Source organism: Pygocentrus nattereri, chromosome 20 (assembly GCF_015220715.1).
Source record: "Pygocentrus nattereri isolate fPygNat1 chromosome 20, fPygNat1.pri, whole genome shotgun sequence".
NCBI classification, from domain to species: Eukaryota; Metazoa; Chordata; class Actinopteri; order Characiformes; family Serrasalmidae; genus Pygocentrus; species Pygocentrus nattereri.
The window spans coordinates 35,578,725-35,596,611 of record NC_051230.1 but is presented as its reverse complement, the minus strand read 5'-3'; the positions used below and the strand labels follow the sequence as shown (position 1 = coordinate 35,596,611).

Genomic DNA, 17,887 nt, shown 5'->3' with positions numbered 1-17,887 from the left:
TTGAAAATTTTATAGGAAAAGCATGTTTTTTTTAGTATTACAGAAACATGTAAATGAACATTAAAAGGATAAACATAGATAATTTTTTAAAATTAATCTCAAGAAGACTGCATGTTCTCATCAGCAGGCTCAAAAACAGAGTGTGAGCGAGGGAGTGAGAGAGAGAGAGAAAGAATTAAAAAAGGGGGAAGATTCTGAGAGCACCCACAGGTGTCTTCCCCATCTAACACAGACTAGTCAAAGGGATTATATCTTTATGCAAGTTAAATGTAAATTAGATCAACTATATACAGAATTGCATAAACATACTTAAAAGATTATAATGCAGGCTTTGACTGGATTCAGGAACAGAACTAAATACAGTTTCATTGGTGAGATTCAGTAAACAAAGAGTGTCCCTTGCACACATTCTAATGATGTTAGCAAAAGTTGCTCTCAGTGAGGCCTAAAGCCTTTAACTTCCCCAGATGGTCACCTTTCACCCAGTTCTACCATGACGGAACTATCCAGTTCAAAACATCAGCTGCTGCCATGTCTGGTATGATGGATTGAAGATGGGCTTAAAGGTCCTCATCTCACAGGGTCTTTCTCAAGGAACAATCGTTCTCCCAGGATCACAAAAAACATCAATGGTCCTTAATGTCTTTTGAAAAGTGTACAGTTCATGAGCTGTAGTTTGGCCTTAATGTGGCAAAGAACTGGCCTGCGTAGGCCATACTGAGGAGAGTCCACCAGTACGATGGCTTGATGTCTTTCTTACTCCTCTGTCTCCTTTATAAACCTTTTCATTTCTGTCCAGCACTGCAAAACCTTCACTGTTGCAGTCTTCAGGGTCATATCTTCTTCATCGCTCCTCAACAAGAATACTTGACATATAACATTCAGAAAGCATTAAAAGAGAAGACCAAAGTGGCACCTTCATAGCAACAAGCATTAACTAGTTAATGTGTTGAAATCAGAAAAGGAGCCAAACACACTGAAAAATGTTTTTCAAAAGATCAAATACTGCATTTGAAACACTTCATTAGCTCAGAAATACTTAATTACAAAGCAAACAACAGTTTATTGAATGTGGCACATCTTACGTGTTGTTAACACATAAATGGAGAGAATTTGAAGTACCACAACTTCTCATTGGGGGTACGAGCTGTAGGCTTGGTGCTTAGCATGTTAAATAATATTTCAATTTATTCTCATGTTTTAAAAACAGTGTAAAGCAAAAGTAGGTGGTTTCCCCTAAAAACAGTTTGAAACAGTTATCCAGGCTTTTCAAATCTGGTCTGTAAGCCATTCCCTGGAGACTTATTCCTGGAATGTACTAATGTTGTGCACATTGCTGCCCATTTCCCCCACTGCTTTTGGTGTATTGTGAAGACACACAAGTCGCTGAATGGCTGAAACTCTCCCCACACTATGAGCATTGATGCGGCTTCTCTTCTGTGTGAATACGTTGGTGCCGTTGGAGATTACTCTGTACATTAAAACTCTGTCCACACTCTGAGCAGTGATATGGCTTCTCTTTTGTGTGAACACGGTGGTGTTGATGGAGATGACTCTGTACAGCAAACCTCTTCCCACACTCTGAGCAGTGATATGGCTTCTCTCCAGTGTGAAAGCGCAGGTGTATTTTGAGATGATTCAGTACAGTAAAACGTTTCCCACACTCTAAGCAGCGATACGGCTTCTCTCCTGTGTGAATGCGCTTGTGCTCTTTCAGAGTAGCATTACGATTAAAACTCTTCCCACACTCTGAGCAGTGATATGGCTTCTCTCCTGTGTGAATGCGGTGGTGGTCTTGGAGATGACTCCCTACAGTAAAACTCTTCCCACACTCTGAGCAGTAATACGGCTTCTCTCCTGTGTGAAAGCGCTGGTGTATTTTCAGATGACTCTGTTCAGTAAAACTCTTCCCACACTCTGAGCACCGATACGGCTTCTCTCCTGTGTGAATGCGCTGGTGTTTTTTAAGATTACTCTGTACGGTAAAACTCTTCCCACAGTCTAAGCAGGGATAGGGTTTCTCACCTGTATGAATGTGCTGGTGTGCTTTAAAATGACTCTGATTAGTAAAACTCTTCCCACATTCTAAGCAGTGATACGGCTTCTCTCCTGTGTGAATGCGCTGGTGTCTTTTGAGATTACTCTTTAGACTAAACCTCCTTCCACACTCCGTGCAGCAGTGATTTCTCTCCTTGCTGCATATCTGTGTTTGCTGGTGAGATGTATTCATGTGGAGGATACCAGATGATGTTTGCTGGGTACCACAATGTCCCGTGGAGGCCATATTTTTATATTTAACCTGTTTCAGAAGCTCAACGTCCTTCTTGGTGAAATGTTCTTACTTTTTTACAGAAGTATTTTTAAGCTGGGCAGGAAAGATTTTGTTTCAAGACATCATTTCTGGAAGAAGACAAAAAGAAATTCAGTGAGCTCAGTGAGCAATGCAACAATAGTAATCTGATTCAACTCATGAACGACCCTCTTGCATCAACTGGCAGAAAGCACAAAAAATAAACTTACATGTAACATGGAAAAGCCAGCGACCCAATTATCCAAACTTTTGAAACAGGCACATGGACTACTGAAGTTGTTGGTCATACTAAAATCGGAAACTCTGGGGCTAAACTAGACAGAAAAATGCTTTGGATTTTATATGAAGGTCAAATCTATTTTTTCCGTTAAAAAAAAAAAAAAAATCATACTTGCTATAAATAGTGTTTTGCAATTTTGACAACATCCCCTCACTGCTGCCACAAACGTCCTAAGGACTATATTAAATAAATGCATCTTTTTACCTCAAACAATAAAAAAAACAACAAAAAAAACATGCCACTAATGATTTTGTATATGACTGAGGTTCCATGGAAACATGGAAACATCAACATGAATATGACTGTGCACCTCAACACACACTATTCACACTTGTGCTGTCTGGAGAGATTGAAAAGTCACAGACCACCAGTTTTCAGTTTCATTTAGAGAAGAGGTTCCAGGTTCCAGTCCTGGAGAGGCCATACTATGCACACTTATACACTATCACCTATATAGCACTGCTAACTCAACTACTTAACTGTTTAAACCGGATTGTGAGTGTTAAAGTAGAGAAAGCACAACAACTATGGAGACAGGATAGGGAACATCTGGACTAGGCGATCAAGTTCCTGAACGGCTCTCACACACTATACCCTTCCTCTAAACAGATCTCAAACACCCACCATATACATTCCTACTAGCTCTTAATCCATCAGCCATTGACGACCAACCCCCACCCAGACATTCACAGCTCTCGGGAAGCTCTTTACATTATTCTAGAACAAACTGCTGTTTTCACACCATATTTGTACAAACAAATCCAACCATCTTGGATAATGTCAGCATATCAGTCACTACTTCTGCATTAATTACAGCTATGCGTTAAATAGGCGTGAACTTGTCTTGCGCATTATTTTATAGGTAAATGGTGGATAAGATGTGCTTTATGTGTTTAGACTGACAATGCAGCAGAGAGGAAGGCACATAAAGGAGTCATTACAGTTTGAAAATGAACTTGATCAAATTAGCACACAACAGAACATGGGACAAGCCAAGCATCATAAAGTACTAATATAAAGCACATGTGTTTTATGTCTTTGGAACTAACTTGCCAAATAAAGCACAATGAAGTTGCTCTCTGTTTGCAATAGCCAACAAGAACAAAATGGCCAACCTCATCTTCTGGCCCAGTAGCTCACATTGCCAGCTCTGAATGAGCCTGCTTCTGTGTGTCTACTCTTATTTTAATGCCATCAGATCTTATTTTCAGAACGCAGATGTGTCTCCAGATGTTTGTCTCAGAGTGAAAGAAGAGCAATGAGTGTTAAAGTGTCGAACAGATTCCTACCTTCAACAGTTCAGCTCTGGTTTCTGCACCTCCAACAACACTAAGCGTGTGGACTATTGACCGGAACACAATCATCTGCTTCTCCACTTCAGCGCAGCTTAAGGAACGTTTCAGTAACAGCTTTAGCGCCACCATATGGCCTGAAGCGGCTTTAGGTTGTTCTAAATCCCACTTGTATTCAGTCAAGCCTCGTCTTCAGCGCTCGGGAATGGGTAACCGCAAAGATAACTCTTGGTTTTATGCAACACCGATATGCAAATAAAAAACTACTTTAAATTATAGTGTACAAATAAACTTTCGTGTAATAAGACAGCCAGCAACAGACACACATTTTTAAAACTGTAACTGTTCATAACACGATGTAAAAACAGCCTTTTCGGAATAAGTCTCTAATATACATAATCATCCTACAATATTATCATTCTATTGAAAAAACGAATATCCCTATCAAGATCACGTAACATCACTTTAGGGATGATTGGAGAACATTTCTGTAATTTGAGTTTAGTAACACACACAGTCAGGTGCACAGACAAATTAAAACTTTGCTAAATAGCCAGGTCAGAGTTGACTAAAAAGCTAGCAAAGAATAACTACGGAGAAATGTTTAAATCTGCAAAAGCTGGAAGAAATATGGGATTAACTGAATGATATGCCATTAACTAAGGTATATCTATAGTGGGTAAGTGAAAGATATTACTAATTGAGGTAAATCTGCAGAAGCTGAGTGAAATATGTTATTAACTGAGGTAAATCTGCAGAAGCTGAGGGAAATATGCCATTAACTGAGGTAAATCTGCAGAAGCTGAGTGAAATATGCCATTAACTGAGGTAAACCTGCAGTAGCTGAGTGAAATATGGCATTAACTGAGGTAAATCTGTAGAAGCTGAGTGAAATATGCCATTAACTGAGGTAAATCTGCAGAAGCTGAGTGAAATATGCCATTAACTGAGGTACATCTGTAGTAACTGAGTGAAATATGCCATTAACTGAGGCAAATCTGCAGCAGCTAAGTGAAATATGCCATTAACTGAGGTAAATCTGCAGCAGCTGAGTGAAATATGCCATTAACTGAGGTAAATCTGTAGTAACTGAGTGAAATATGCGATTAACTCAGGCAAATCTGCAGCAGCTGAGTGAAATATGCCATTAACTGAGGTAAATCTGTAGAAGCTGAGTGAAATATGCCATTAACTGAGGTAAATCTGCTGTAGCTGAGTCAAATATGCTATTAACTGAGGTAAATCTGCAGAAGCTAAGTGAAATATGCCATTAACTGAGGTAAATCTGCAGAAGCTGAATGAAATATGGCATTAACTGAGGTAAATCTGCAGAAGCTGAGTGAAATATGCCATTAACTGAGGTAAATCTGTAGTAACTGAGTGAAATATGCCATTAACTGAGGTAAATCTGCAGAAGCTGAGTGAAATATGCCATTAACTGAGGTAAATCTGTAGTAACTGAGTGAAATATGCCATTAACTCAGGCAAATCTGCAGCAGCTGAGTGAAATATGCCATTAACTGAGGTAAATCTGCAGCAGCTGAGTAAAATATGCTATTAACTGAGGTAAATCTGCTGTAGCTGAGTGAAATATGCTATTAACTGAGGTAAATCTGCTGTAGCTGAGTGAAATATGGCATTAACTGAGGTAAATCTGTAGAAGCTGAGTGAAATATGCCATTAACTGAGGTAAATCTGCTGTAGCTAAGTCAAATATGCTATTAACTGAGGTAAATCTGCAGAAGCTGAGTGAAATATGCCATTAACTGAGGTAAATCTGCAGAAGCTGAGTGAAATATGCCATTAACTGAGGTAAATCTGTAGTAACTGAGTGAAATATGCCATTAACTCAGGCAAATCTGCAGCAGCTGAGTGAAATATGCCATTAACTCAGGTAAATCTGTAGTAACTGAGTGAAATATGCCATTAACTGAGGTAAATCTGCAGAAGCTGAGTGAAATATGCCATTAACTGAGGTAAATCTGTAGTAACTGAGAGAAATATGCCATTAACTCAGGCAAATCTGCAGCAGCTGAGTGAAATATGCCATTAACTGAGGTAAATCTGCAGCAGCTGAGTAAAATATGCTATTAACTGAGGTAAATCTGCTGTAGCTGAGTGAAATATGCTATTAACTGAGGTAAATCTGCTGTAGCTGAGTGAAATATGGCATTAACTGAGGTAAATCTGCAGAAGCTGAGTGAAATATGCCATTAACTGAGGTAAATCTGCAGAAGCTGAATGAAATATGGCATTAACTGAGGTAAATCTGTAGTAACTGAGTGAAATATGCCATTAACTGAGGTAAATCTGAAGATGTTGAGTGAAATATGCCATCAACTGAGGTAAATCTGAAGAAGCCGAGTGAAATATGCCATTAACTCAGGTAAATCTGCAGAAGCTGAGTGAAATATGCCATTAACTCAGGCAAATCTGCAGCAGCTGAGTGAAATATGTCATTTACTGAGGTAAATCTGTAGTAACTGAGTGAAATAGGGCATTAACTGAGTTAAATCTGCAGCAGCGGAGTGAAATATGCCATCAACTGAGGTAAATCTGCAGAAGCTGAATGAAATATGCCATTAACTTATATATGCCATTATTTTTATATATATATATAAAAAAAATAAACTAGACATAAGAATTTTGACAGTAAATATTAAGCACAAAAGCTCTTATAATATGAAGTATTAATTTGCTAGTTAAGCAGCTTAGTCAATCTGTTATTATCATCATACTTATTTTGATCAAAGTCTCTAATGAAGGTTAATCCTGTTTTTGAAGTGAAAATATGAAGTCAGACTAAAAATCTTAAACAAACGCCTGTAGTTGATTGTAGCATTTTGTGAACAAAGTGAACATTCAACTCTTGCACTACTGAAATGAAAATGTATTCCTGAAAATATTCTAGATGTTCCCTACACACTGTACTTTGACTTACCCAATTACCCAAACGATTACTCAATGTGGATTTAAATAATTGAAAACACAAACTAGAAGTAATAACATAATTATATAAAGTTCAGTGTCTGTTGCAAGATTTGAACCAGATTTGATCACCACTTTTCAAATGAATTCACTAATAAAGTAATTTTATTACATCACTTTCAAAAATCTACAGCATTTTCACTCATTTTACAATCATGAATCATTGTGGACACATCTAACATTTATTTTTTATAGCTTCCTAAAATGTATGAAATTGTACAGTACTATCACATTTGTATTATATAGTTAGCATCATATAGTATCACATTAGTATCATTAGTATTATTTTATATAATTATCTACAGCTAATTTGCTTTTAAATTACTGAAAACTGATTGTAAACATTTGAACAGTAATGTGTTCAAGAAGATTTGCTCTGCTTCAAGGTTTTGTATTTGAACTACTTCTACAGTTCTCCACCTCTCTGAGAAAGCAGAGGCTGGAGAGTATTAACTGAAATGAAGTTACTTCAGTGACCTGACCGCAGCCACAATCTCATAAATCCTAAACGGTTTCTATTAAAAAGAATAGATAGAAATGGAGAAATAATATCACAATTTAGAGGGAGTGAAAACAGAAGAACACAAATGCACAACAGGAAGTACTGTAGTGCATGGGCTTTTGTTTCTAGCAGTATCTGAGCTCAGGACTAGCTTTCTCTCAAACCTATTTGTAACTAGCAAAGACACTTTTTCTAGGTAGACAAAGTACTTTTTCTAAGTCACTCTGGATAAGAGTGTCTGCTAAATGTAAACGTAAATGTAAATGTAGTATTAAGATACATTTCATGTGTTGTTTGTATGATACATCTCTAGTTTATCATTAGATCTAAGAAGCTAAAACATTGTATAGCTTATGCAATGTTGGGTAATTTACCACAGCATGAAGACATTTAAGTGGTTAAATGTTTAGAAAAGTATGAAAAACGCCCATATATGTGATATGCATAAAAACAGAAGACCACACAATGAGTTTTAAAAGATAAATTATAAATTTTGAAAGGAAAAAAAACATTTTAAGATCAAAGAAACAAAAAAAAGAAACATTATTAAAAAATAAAAATAAAGAAAAAAAACCCAACAGTTTAATGTTCACACAAAAGAAAACCTCAAAAGTGAAGGCTTAACTAAGAAATCAGCAGGCAAAAACTGAGTCAGAGAGAGAAAGAAATATTAGGTGGCAAGAAGACCTGGATTGGGGACTTTATGTGAGCTTTGTGGTCAAGGTCTGTATGGCTTACTAACATGATGACTCCAAGTAGGTGCAAGAAGTGACTATAAGATGACAGGACATGAACAAACAAACAAAAGAAAAGCAATAAAATATACACTATATACAAGTAAATTGGAGTAACAGCTGCGAGGCTGGAACACCAAACAAACGTCTCCAATACATGCTGACTTGAACTACACAGGCAGCTAACAGTGAGTTCAGGTGAGATTTTTCTCACTAGCTGACCCGGAGCTTTTGTACCCTAAGCTGTGCCCCAGCCTACACCAAACCCCAACCCCCAGAGTACATAATCAAATACACACATACACATAATAACACATACTGCACAGTAACAACATAACATACACCTGGGTGCAAACCATGACAGTCTTACCAGTAAGCATATATATAGACGTTACATACATAAAGATTATGATCATTCTAATTGTGTTCTTCATTTTCCAGTACCTGCACAAAAGCTGACCCCTCCTCCCTGCTCTGGTGGATTCATCCAACTGGGATAAGAGGAGTCCCTGCTCTCACCAGAACCCCCTAAAGGACGCTCATCAAAGGAATACAGGTAAGTAACATTTTATATAATTTAAATGTCCATAACTTCTGCTGGTTGTACTACAAATTTGTTTCAGGCTGTTAATGGGATGCACAGTTCATCATATTGCAAATATGTAGATAGTTATACATTTATACAGATTACATGTAAATTAGACCATCTTTAAAACAGAACTGATGAAATCAGCAAGAAATGCTTTCAATAGTCACCCTTCTAGCAGGAGTACAATGATGGAGATAACCAGTTCAAACTGTGCCATTGGCCACCTCCATGTCTGGTAGGATTGATGGGAGAGAGGCATATAGTCCTCAACATATGTCACAGCATGTTTGTCAATAAACAATCACTCTTCAAGCATCAGAAAGAATATCAAAAGTTATTATAATATCTGAAAAGAGTAACTGAAATTTCATGGGTGAATTATAGTCTGGCCTGTATGCAACTTTATGCCATGTAGAACAGGCACATATAGGCCATACTGATGAGAGGGCACGTGTTCTTCACTCAGACTGCCAAATGCCTTCCAGTGTCTCCTTTACAAAGCTGTTCAGTTGTGCCTACCACAGCAAAAACTTCACTGTCGCAGTTTTCAAGATATTTCAAGATATTATACTGTCGTCAACGAGAACACTCTGATCATACAGCATATAGAAACATCTCCTAAAGATTAAAAGGGAAGACAAGTGGCAATTTAATTGCATCAAGAATGAACATATTAACATGTTTGTCAAGACTCCATCATTGGAACATTACACTAAATTAGAAAGTAAACATCTTATTACTGAATGCAGAGCTTCTCTATTATCACCATATTGTTGAAATTATTAATTAAATTGCATTTCTTTTTAAGCTTATCTATTAGAAACAGTGTTAAACAAGATGGATTTCCCCTCTAAAAACAGCTATCTGGATTTTAAAATGTAGCGGGGTACCATTGCCTGCACACATCACTCCTGGGATGTGTTGAAATTACACTCATTACTACCATTTCTACCACTCCTCTTAATGCACTTGTGTCTTTTCAAAGTCTTTGAATGCTTGAAACTGTTCCCACACTCTGAGCAGAAATACGGCTTCTCTCCTGTGTGAATGCGCTGGTGTCGCTGGAGATTACCTTGCTGAGTAAAACTCTTCTCGCACTCCCAGCAGAAATATGGTTTAACTCCTGTGTGAATGTGCTGGTGTTTTTGGAGAGTACTCCGATCTGTATAACTCTTCCCACACTCCAAGCAGTGATACGGCTTCTCTCCTGTATGGATGTGCTGGTGTTCTTGGAGATGACTCTTTCGATTGAATTTCTTTCCACATTGTGAGCAGTGATACCGCTTCTCTCCTGTGTGAATGAGCTGGTGTCGTTTGAAAGAACTTCGATAATTAAAACTCATCCCACACTCTAAGCAATGATGTGGCTTCTCTCCTGTGTGAATGCGCTGGTGTACTTTAAGATAACGCTGATGTTTAAAACTCTTCCCACACTCTAAGCAATGATACAGCTTCTCTGCTGTGTGAATGTGCTCATGTCTTTTCAGATAACGCCGATCATTAAAACTCTTCCCACACTCTGAGCAGTGATACGGCTTCTCTCCTGTGTGAATGCGCTGGTGAAAAGTGTTCATGTGGAAGTTATCAGCTGATGTTTCCTGAGTACAATGTCTTCTGGATGACATACTTTTAAATTTAATCTGTTTCTTCAGCTTAACATTGCTCTTGGTCGAATATCCTGATGTGTTTATAGAAGCACGTTTCAGCTGGGTTGAAAAGTGCAGTTAAAACAGGACATCATTCATTTCTGTAAAAAGAAAAAAGAAAATATAAACTCAATGTTCAATGCAAGAAACATAGTTTGATCCAAACCATGAATGTTGCATATGAACTTGCAGAAAGCGTAAAGAAAAAATTCACTTCCATCTGACATGGAAATGCCCATCACCTAGTCACCAAAACTCTTCAAATACAACCCCAAATCAAATAAACTTCAGACATGTTAAATTAAAGTTGAAAACAGTGATTTGTAAATTATTGTATTTGTTACACTGAAAACAATACAACACATTATTGTTTTATCTCATTAAATCTATGTTTTTTTAAGTTTGATTCTGGCAACGTTAATTTTGGGACAAGTACTTGCCACTTTGTTATGTTGCCATTCTTTTTTACAATATTTAAAAGCTGTTTAAAACACATAATAGGACTGAAGACATGAAGTGATGAAGGATTTTAGGCGTATTTATTCTGCAAATATGTTTCAAGGTATGCAACAATGCACCACACATTCTCTATTGAGGAAAGCCTGGGAAGCTAGTCCACCACTTGCATCCTCATCTTCCACCGCTGTGCATTTGTAAGGTGTGCTGAATGTAATTTTGCATGGTCTTGTTGAAATATGCATAAGATGCAAAAGATGTCGTCTTGAGGGCAGAATACGTTGCTCCACAATCTCTGTGTATTTTTCAGCATGAATAGAGACATCACTGAAGAGAAAGTTACCTTCACCAAGAGCATTGACATGACAACATACCACGACAGACTTACTGCAGGAACAAAGTTTTTTAAAATGTAAATATTTTTTAATGCATTTGTAGACAAACTGGTGAACCTCAGTCCATCTTTGCTCTTAAAGGACTAGGCCTTTTTTGGATGCTGCTTTTGCACCAAACCATGATAACAATCACCCATTGACATCACCTGTTTTAAATGACATCATTACTTATTTTACTTCGTTACTAGCCCTAAACTGCCCTCATCCCAACTTTTATCATTGGAATGTGTTGCAGTTCTGACTGGCAGGTATGGATGTATATTTACAAATTAAGTGTACCAGATAACATATAAAATCTTGTGTTCATACTGTCTGCAGTGAAATACAAGTCAAAGTCAGTTTTAGAACTCACTGTTTTCTGCTTTCTTTTTCTAATTGCATTTTCTGTGCCCTCACTACTTTTTCAGATTTGGGGTTGTAGACATGTTGGCTGCTAACTTTACATGAACACAGCTCGGGTCATGGAGAGAGAGGAAAAGGATACAGAGAGAGTGTGAGCAGAAAAAAAATAAACAAGTAGAAATACAGCCAGGTCAGATTTTCTTTATCCCTGCCAATTCCTATACTTTACTGAATGTGTTTGTTAGCTTGTTACTGTCTAAATAGCCCTGATCAGAACAGTCGGTTTAAGTGGCTGTTCACACCCTTGTCCGCATATCTCTATAAAATGAGCAGCAAGAATGTCTCTGGTGATATCTACACCCATTCTCTCATTTTAGTTTCAAGCTATTCACATGTTGATCAGATGAAGTTCGTGAAACATACAACTAATAATCTGACTGTGTTAATTTTTTATTGTGGATCCTGGTGACATGTTTTACACCATACTCTGATGTAAGGCTTGCATGCAGCTACTCTGGTATAGAAGCCCATGCCATGAAGCTCTCGGCGCTCAGTTTTTGTGCTATATATATATATATATATATATATATAATTTTCACTGGCTGTAATGTTACATATAGTGGTTTTATTTTATAGGTAGATATTTGTACTATACTCACTGTAAGGTTCAGGAAATCTGCAAGTTACAGCTTGCAATGGCGTCATTTATTGCATACTAGATGATGCCTTCTCTTGTTGCATGCACCATTTCAATTACACACAGAAAAAAATATGTAAATTCCTTGTGCTGTTGGTAGGGGACTTCTCTCACTGTCACATGCAAGTACTCATACCTAACAATATAGCCTAGGTATAACACAACAGGGTACACTATGACCATTAGACTGGTGCTTAATACTAACAACAAGATACCTTCATGAGCATTTTACATGGGTTGTCAAGTGGGCACACTACCTTATGCACTTACCCATTAGCAAAGCTTTATCCAATTTTCTGCTGAAAATCAGCTCCTGAATCTGAAAATCTCAGCCTCTGAATCTGTGTCTGTGGAAAATATAAATCATAAATCACCTGTAAGTTCATATAAATCCATTTTCATTTAGGTCTTAACATTTTTAGCTAACACAGATTGTACCAACATTAAATGACACATTGCACTGTTAAACTGTATCACTAACACACCTTTTGGCCTCTTATGAGAGTTTCTCCATTTACAGTTTTTTATGGAAATCACTTGAGGAAGGGCTGGGCTTAAGCTACTGACACACACATCATCAAATTACTGGACTTTATTTCTAGAAAACTTAGAATTCTGTACGTTGTCATGGGTGGGGGGGGTATTTTGTTAGAGGTCATACAGTATACAATCATAGAGTATACAATTAGAACTCAAGACACTTTAACACAAAATATTAATAATTTAATTAAATCTTAACATTTAATCCAACACAAATGTGTATATATATTATTGTCCTATGCAAACATTGACACATTAACATGAAGACATGAACCTATTCAGACAGTCCATGTTTTTGCTGTACTAAAATGTATTACATTGTATAGAATTTTACATTTTCTGTATTGTTAGACGCCTGATGAAGAATCATAAAGAGATACAAATGTGAAATCTAATGACAATGTGCAAAATAATCATGTTCAGTTTGAATGATAACAGTCAGCACAAAGAATCATAAGTAATAACTGTGTAAGATCTGGCTTAGAGAAGATTTCTCTGAACATTAAAGGGCATTCAAATACATTACATCCCTAAATCAAAGATCCTACAAAAAAAAAAAAATTACTACTGATGCATATATAAGCATATATTTTTTTAATTGAAAAAATTATTTAATTTCGCACGTTTGCCACACAAACCCCCTGACCCTAAGCTGTTGCAATAGCAATGGCCCTACTGACTGCTTTAAAAAGAAGCATCCTTTTACCTAGAACCAGAGGACTGTCACCAGCAAATCGGCATTCAAATCAGAAATGATTTACTGTTTAGACCACAAAGGTCTGCAGGAAGAATGACTTCATCATAAATATGACTACCTGCCCAATCACACTATTCACACTCATGCTATCTGGAGCACTGTAGGACCAGCAGTTTTCGGTTTTATTTATACCCGTCAAAATTTAGATTCATTTCTAAATTTTTTATTTACACCAGAAAAGAAAGAAGAAAAATATCCGTACACAATTCCTGTGATGTGATAAACCCAAAAACTAAAGACTATGCAGTGAATTTTAAGAGAAGAAAAGATTATAAAATATAATAAAATGTTTTTCAGGATTACAGGCAGATGAAAAAGAAATATGATTAAAGAAAAAAAAAAGACCATGGAAAAAAGTAATCTCAACAGGTTAGCATGTTCACCAAAACACATATATATTTCTAAAAGGCCTCAGTAAAGGAAAGCTTAAAGAGTGAGATACTGAGTGATAGAGAGCAGACAAAGTAAAGAACGAGAGATAGAAGGAAAAAGAGTTGAGAGCACCTGCAGGTGTCATCCCCACCGTCACAAACTTTGTCAAAGTAGTTTACATTTAATGCAAATTGGTGAGATTCAATCCTAAGACGCACATCCTATTGACAAGAGTCACTCTGAGGCCCAAGGCCTTAAACGTCCCCAAATGGTCACCTTTCACCCAGTTGCACAATGAGATATCTAGTTCAAACTCCTGTACCATCCGCCGCCATGTAGGAATAGAAGGACACAAGGACCCAGGCACAAAGTCAAAGGCACAGTCAAAAATTTCCATCATTGCAACAAAAATACTATACTAACTTAAATATACTTAATTTGTAAGTACTGAACCACTTATGATTACTGGATGTGGAGATTCTTAATTCCATCCATCCATTTTCTATGCCGCTTCTCCCTCAGGGTCGCGGGAGCCTATCCCAGCGGTCATCGGGCGGAAGGCAGGATACACCCTGGACAGGTCGCCAGTCCATTGCAGGGCAGACAGACAGACAGACAGACATCACTCACACTCTCACACCCAGGGGCAATGTAGCATGTCCAACTGGCCTGACTGCATGTCTTTGGTCTGTGGGAGGAAACTGGAGAACCCGGAGGAAACCCATGCAGACACGGGGAGAACAGGCAAACTCCACACGGAGGACCCCGGTTACCCGGCTGGGGAATCGAACCCAGACCCTCCTCGCTGTGAAGCGACGGCGCTACCTGCCGCGCCACCGTGCCGCTTTCAGAGATTCTTAATTGTTTTCCACATATTGTGAGAATTATTAATGAAACTATTTAATTATATGCTCATGTATTAGAAACAACATACAACAACAAAGCGTGGATTTCCCATATGACCACAGATTTCCACATTTCTGAAATGTGGGCTGGAAACACTTCCATGCAGACGTCTGCTCATATGTTAAGGTTACACCCATTACTGCCCATTTCCACCACTGTTCTTAATACACTTGTGTGTCGTCATAGTATTAGAATGCCTGAAACTCTTCCCACAGTCTGAGCAGTAATACGGCTTCTCTCCTCTGTGAATGAGCTGGTGTTGTTGGAGATGAATCTGTTGATTAAAACTCTTCCCACACTCTGAGCAGTGATACGGCTTCTCTCCTGTGTGAATGCGCTTGTGTTTTTTTTAGAGTACTGTGTACGGTGAAACTCTTCCCACACTCTGAGCAGTGATACGGCTTCTCTCCTGAGTGAGTGCGCTTGTGCTCTTGAAGAGTACTCTGATGATTAAAACTCTTCCCACAGTCTGAGCAGTGATATGGCTTCTCTCCTGTGTGAATGCGCTGGTGTCGTTGGAGAGTACTCTTTCGAGTAAAACTCTTTCCACACTCCAAGCAGTAGTGATTTCTCTCCTTGTTGCATTTCTGTATTTGTCTGCAAGATGTGTTCATGTGGAGGGTACCAGATGACGTTTGCTGAACATTGGTACTAATTCTGGAGGACATATTTTTATATATCAGCTGCTTCTGAGGTTTAACATTCCTCTTGTTGGAATATCCTGATGTATTTATGGAAGCATATTTAAGCTGAGTAGGAATGTTCAGGAGAAGACTTGAAACAGGACATCATTCATTTCTGGAAGAAGAAAAACGAAAATATAAACTGAATGTGCAACGAAGGTAGTCTGATCATGAATGCTCCACTTACATCAACAGACAGAAAATGTAAAGAAAGAATAAAATTCCATCAGATAGATAAAAACAATTACCTAATCTCTTAAGCTCTTTAAGCAGAAATACAGACCACTGAAGTTGTCATACCAACATTGGAAACTCCAGGACTATGCTGGATTTCTCAATGGCAAACGTGACTGGGTTCAAATGATTCCAAACTCTTTACGTTTTATTCTATGTACACTCTATTACAAGGTTATATTTTGCTCGTTTTTTGGTGTTTATTTGACTTATTAGTCCTTAACCCAAGTCATGTATAGAGCATTTCAGATCATAAATTATGTCGTTCTAACCTCATAGGGTGCTTACACTTCACAGTCATGGGCTCATCTAAACAGCTGATTGAGTATCTGAAACTAAAGATGATTGACTCTTACAAAGCAAGAGAATATCTGAATATTTTTTGCTTGTAAACTTTCGCTGTCTGAAATGGCATTAAGATATAGAATGAGTGAACTATTGAAGTCCAGGCAAGATCTGGAGGATTAAGAAATATCTCTGAAGAAACTGCTTCTAGACTGCATAGTAAAACCCCCACTTCACTGACAAAGATCTGCAGGAAGATTTGGCTGGCACTGGAAGAGTGATGCACCACCCTATTGTGCACTGCTGTACAAACATCATCTACATGGAAAGATTAACAGAAGGTAATCTGAACTGTGATCTCATAACACATGTCAACATCTAAAGTTTGCTAAGAGCTCTTAATTGCGTTTATAGACACCTTTCAAGACAGAGAAAGACACTGTACAGATAACAAAACAATGATAGTACAACATTAAAAATAATAATATGATGAAAAAGAAGGAGTGAAATTAATGTACATTTATGTTGTCACAAAATAAGCTCCCCGGACCAAAAATTAGTCACATTGCATGTTGAAAAGTGGTAGTAACTTCTAACTAGTAGTAAAGCTCCTGCAGATGGCATTGCATGAGAATAATCGGGCTGTAAATACCTGCCGGCTTCTACACATCAGCGCAGGTTCTTCACAACCATTTTCCAAAAGAACTCTCCGCAGGGGAACTGCATACCATGAACATATGGAGCAGAGCGGCACGCATGAGGCTTTTGCTCACTTCGGCTCACAAATTTGTCCGTTACAGTTTGTCGGTTACAGTCGGTGAAGAGACACAAACGCTGGACTGTTCATGACTGGAAATGTGTTATCTGGTCAGATGAATCTGGTTTCTGGCTGTATGTGAATGATGCTAGGCATTCTGTTCATTGTAGAAGCCTTCAATGAGGATTTCATGCAAGGTGGGGTTCAAACTGGAGGCTCTGTGATGCTCTGGCAGTGTTGGGTCCTTTGGTTCAGGTGACATTAAAATTGAACAACAGTGCTGACACTGAGCTGCTGGACAACCAAATTTTTTGCATTTTGCTCACCATCTTACCAAAAACATTCCTATCACCTGCAAATGTGAGCGATTGGCATGATGAACATTCAGGATAATTCAAACATCTGTTCCAGCCCGCAAACTCCCACAATTTGAATCCTCTTTAAACCCTGTGGGACTGCCTGGAAAAACAGGTATGATGCCAGGGAAGATACCCATGAAATCTGGTCATTTTTTTTTATGCAAGACTGGCTGAAAATTGATTTTGCCTACATCCAGAAACTTGTCCAGTCCATTCTAAATCGAATAGCAGCTGTGGAGATATCCCACAATATTAAGTATGTTTCAGTCACAGATGACTAATTTTTGTCTTGTGAGCTTAGTAGGTCAGTGACTTTGAATGAGAAAAAGTAATCTGAAAAAGACTTTTCAGCTGTAATATTCATCTTAATTATTCGCTAATTTGTAAATACAAAAAAATTAAATACGAATAAAAAAAGTAATCAAAGAATTTTGTTTTTGTTACTTAATACACATTCAGTATATAGTCACTTATAATTTATGGTAATATGGTAATATTTTACATAAATTAATGATAATATCTTTTAGCTTTGATATTAAAAGCATGCGAAAAGTATGTATTCATAAGCATGAACAAATATATATATACACACATACACACCCACACACACACACACACACACACACACACATATATACAATAGGTGAAAATATATTCAAACACTACAGCACAACATGCATACATTGTGTCATTGCAACAATGAGCAGCAATTATGGTGAAGGAGAAGAATATTCATGGACCACAACCAGTGCAAGATTTTCC

At 37.7% G+C, this 17,887-nt stretch overlaps 1 pseudogene; it reads right to left on the bottom strand.

Annotated features, from left to right (window-relative positions):
• LOC108412292 overlaps positions 1-17,887 on the bottom strand; it is a 51,183-nt pseudogene that overhangs the window by 32,123 nt on the left and 1,173 nt on the right.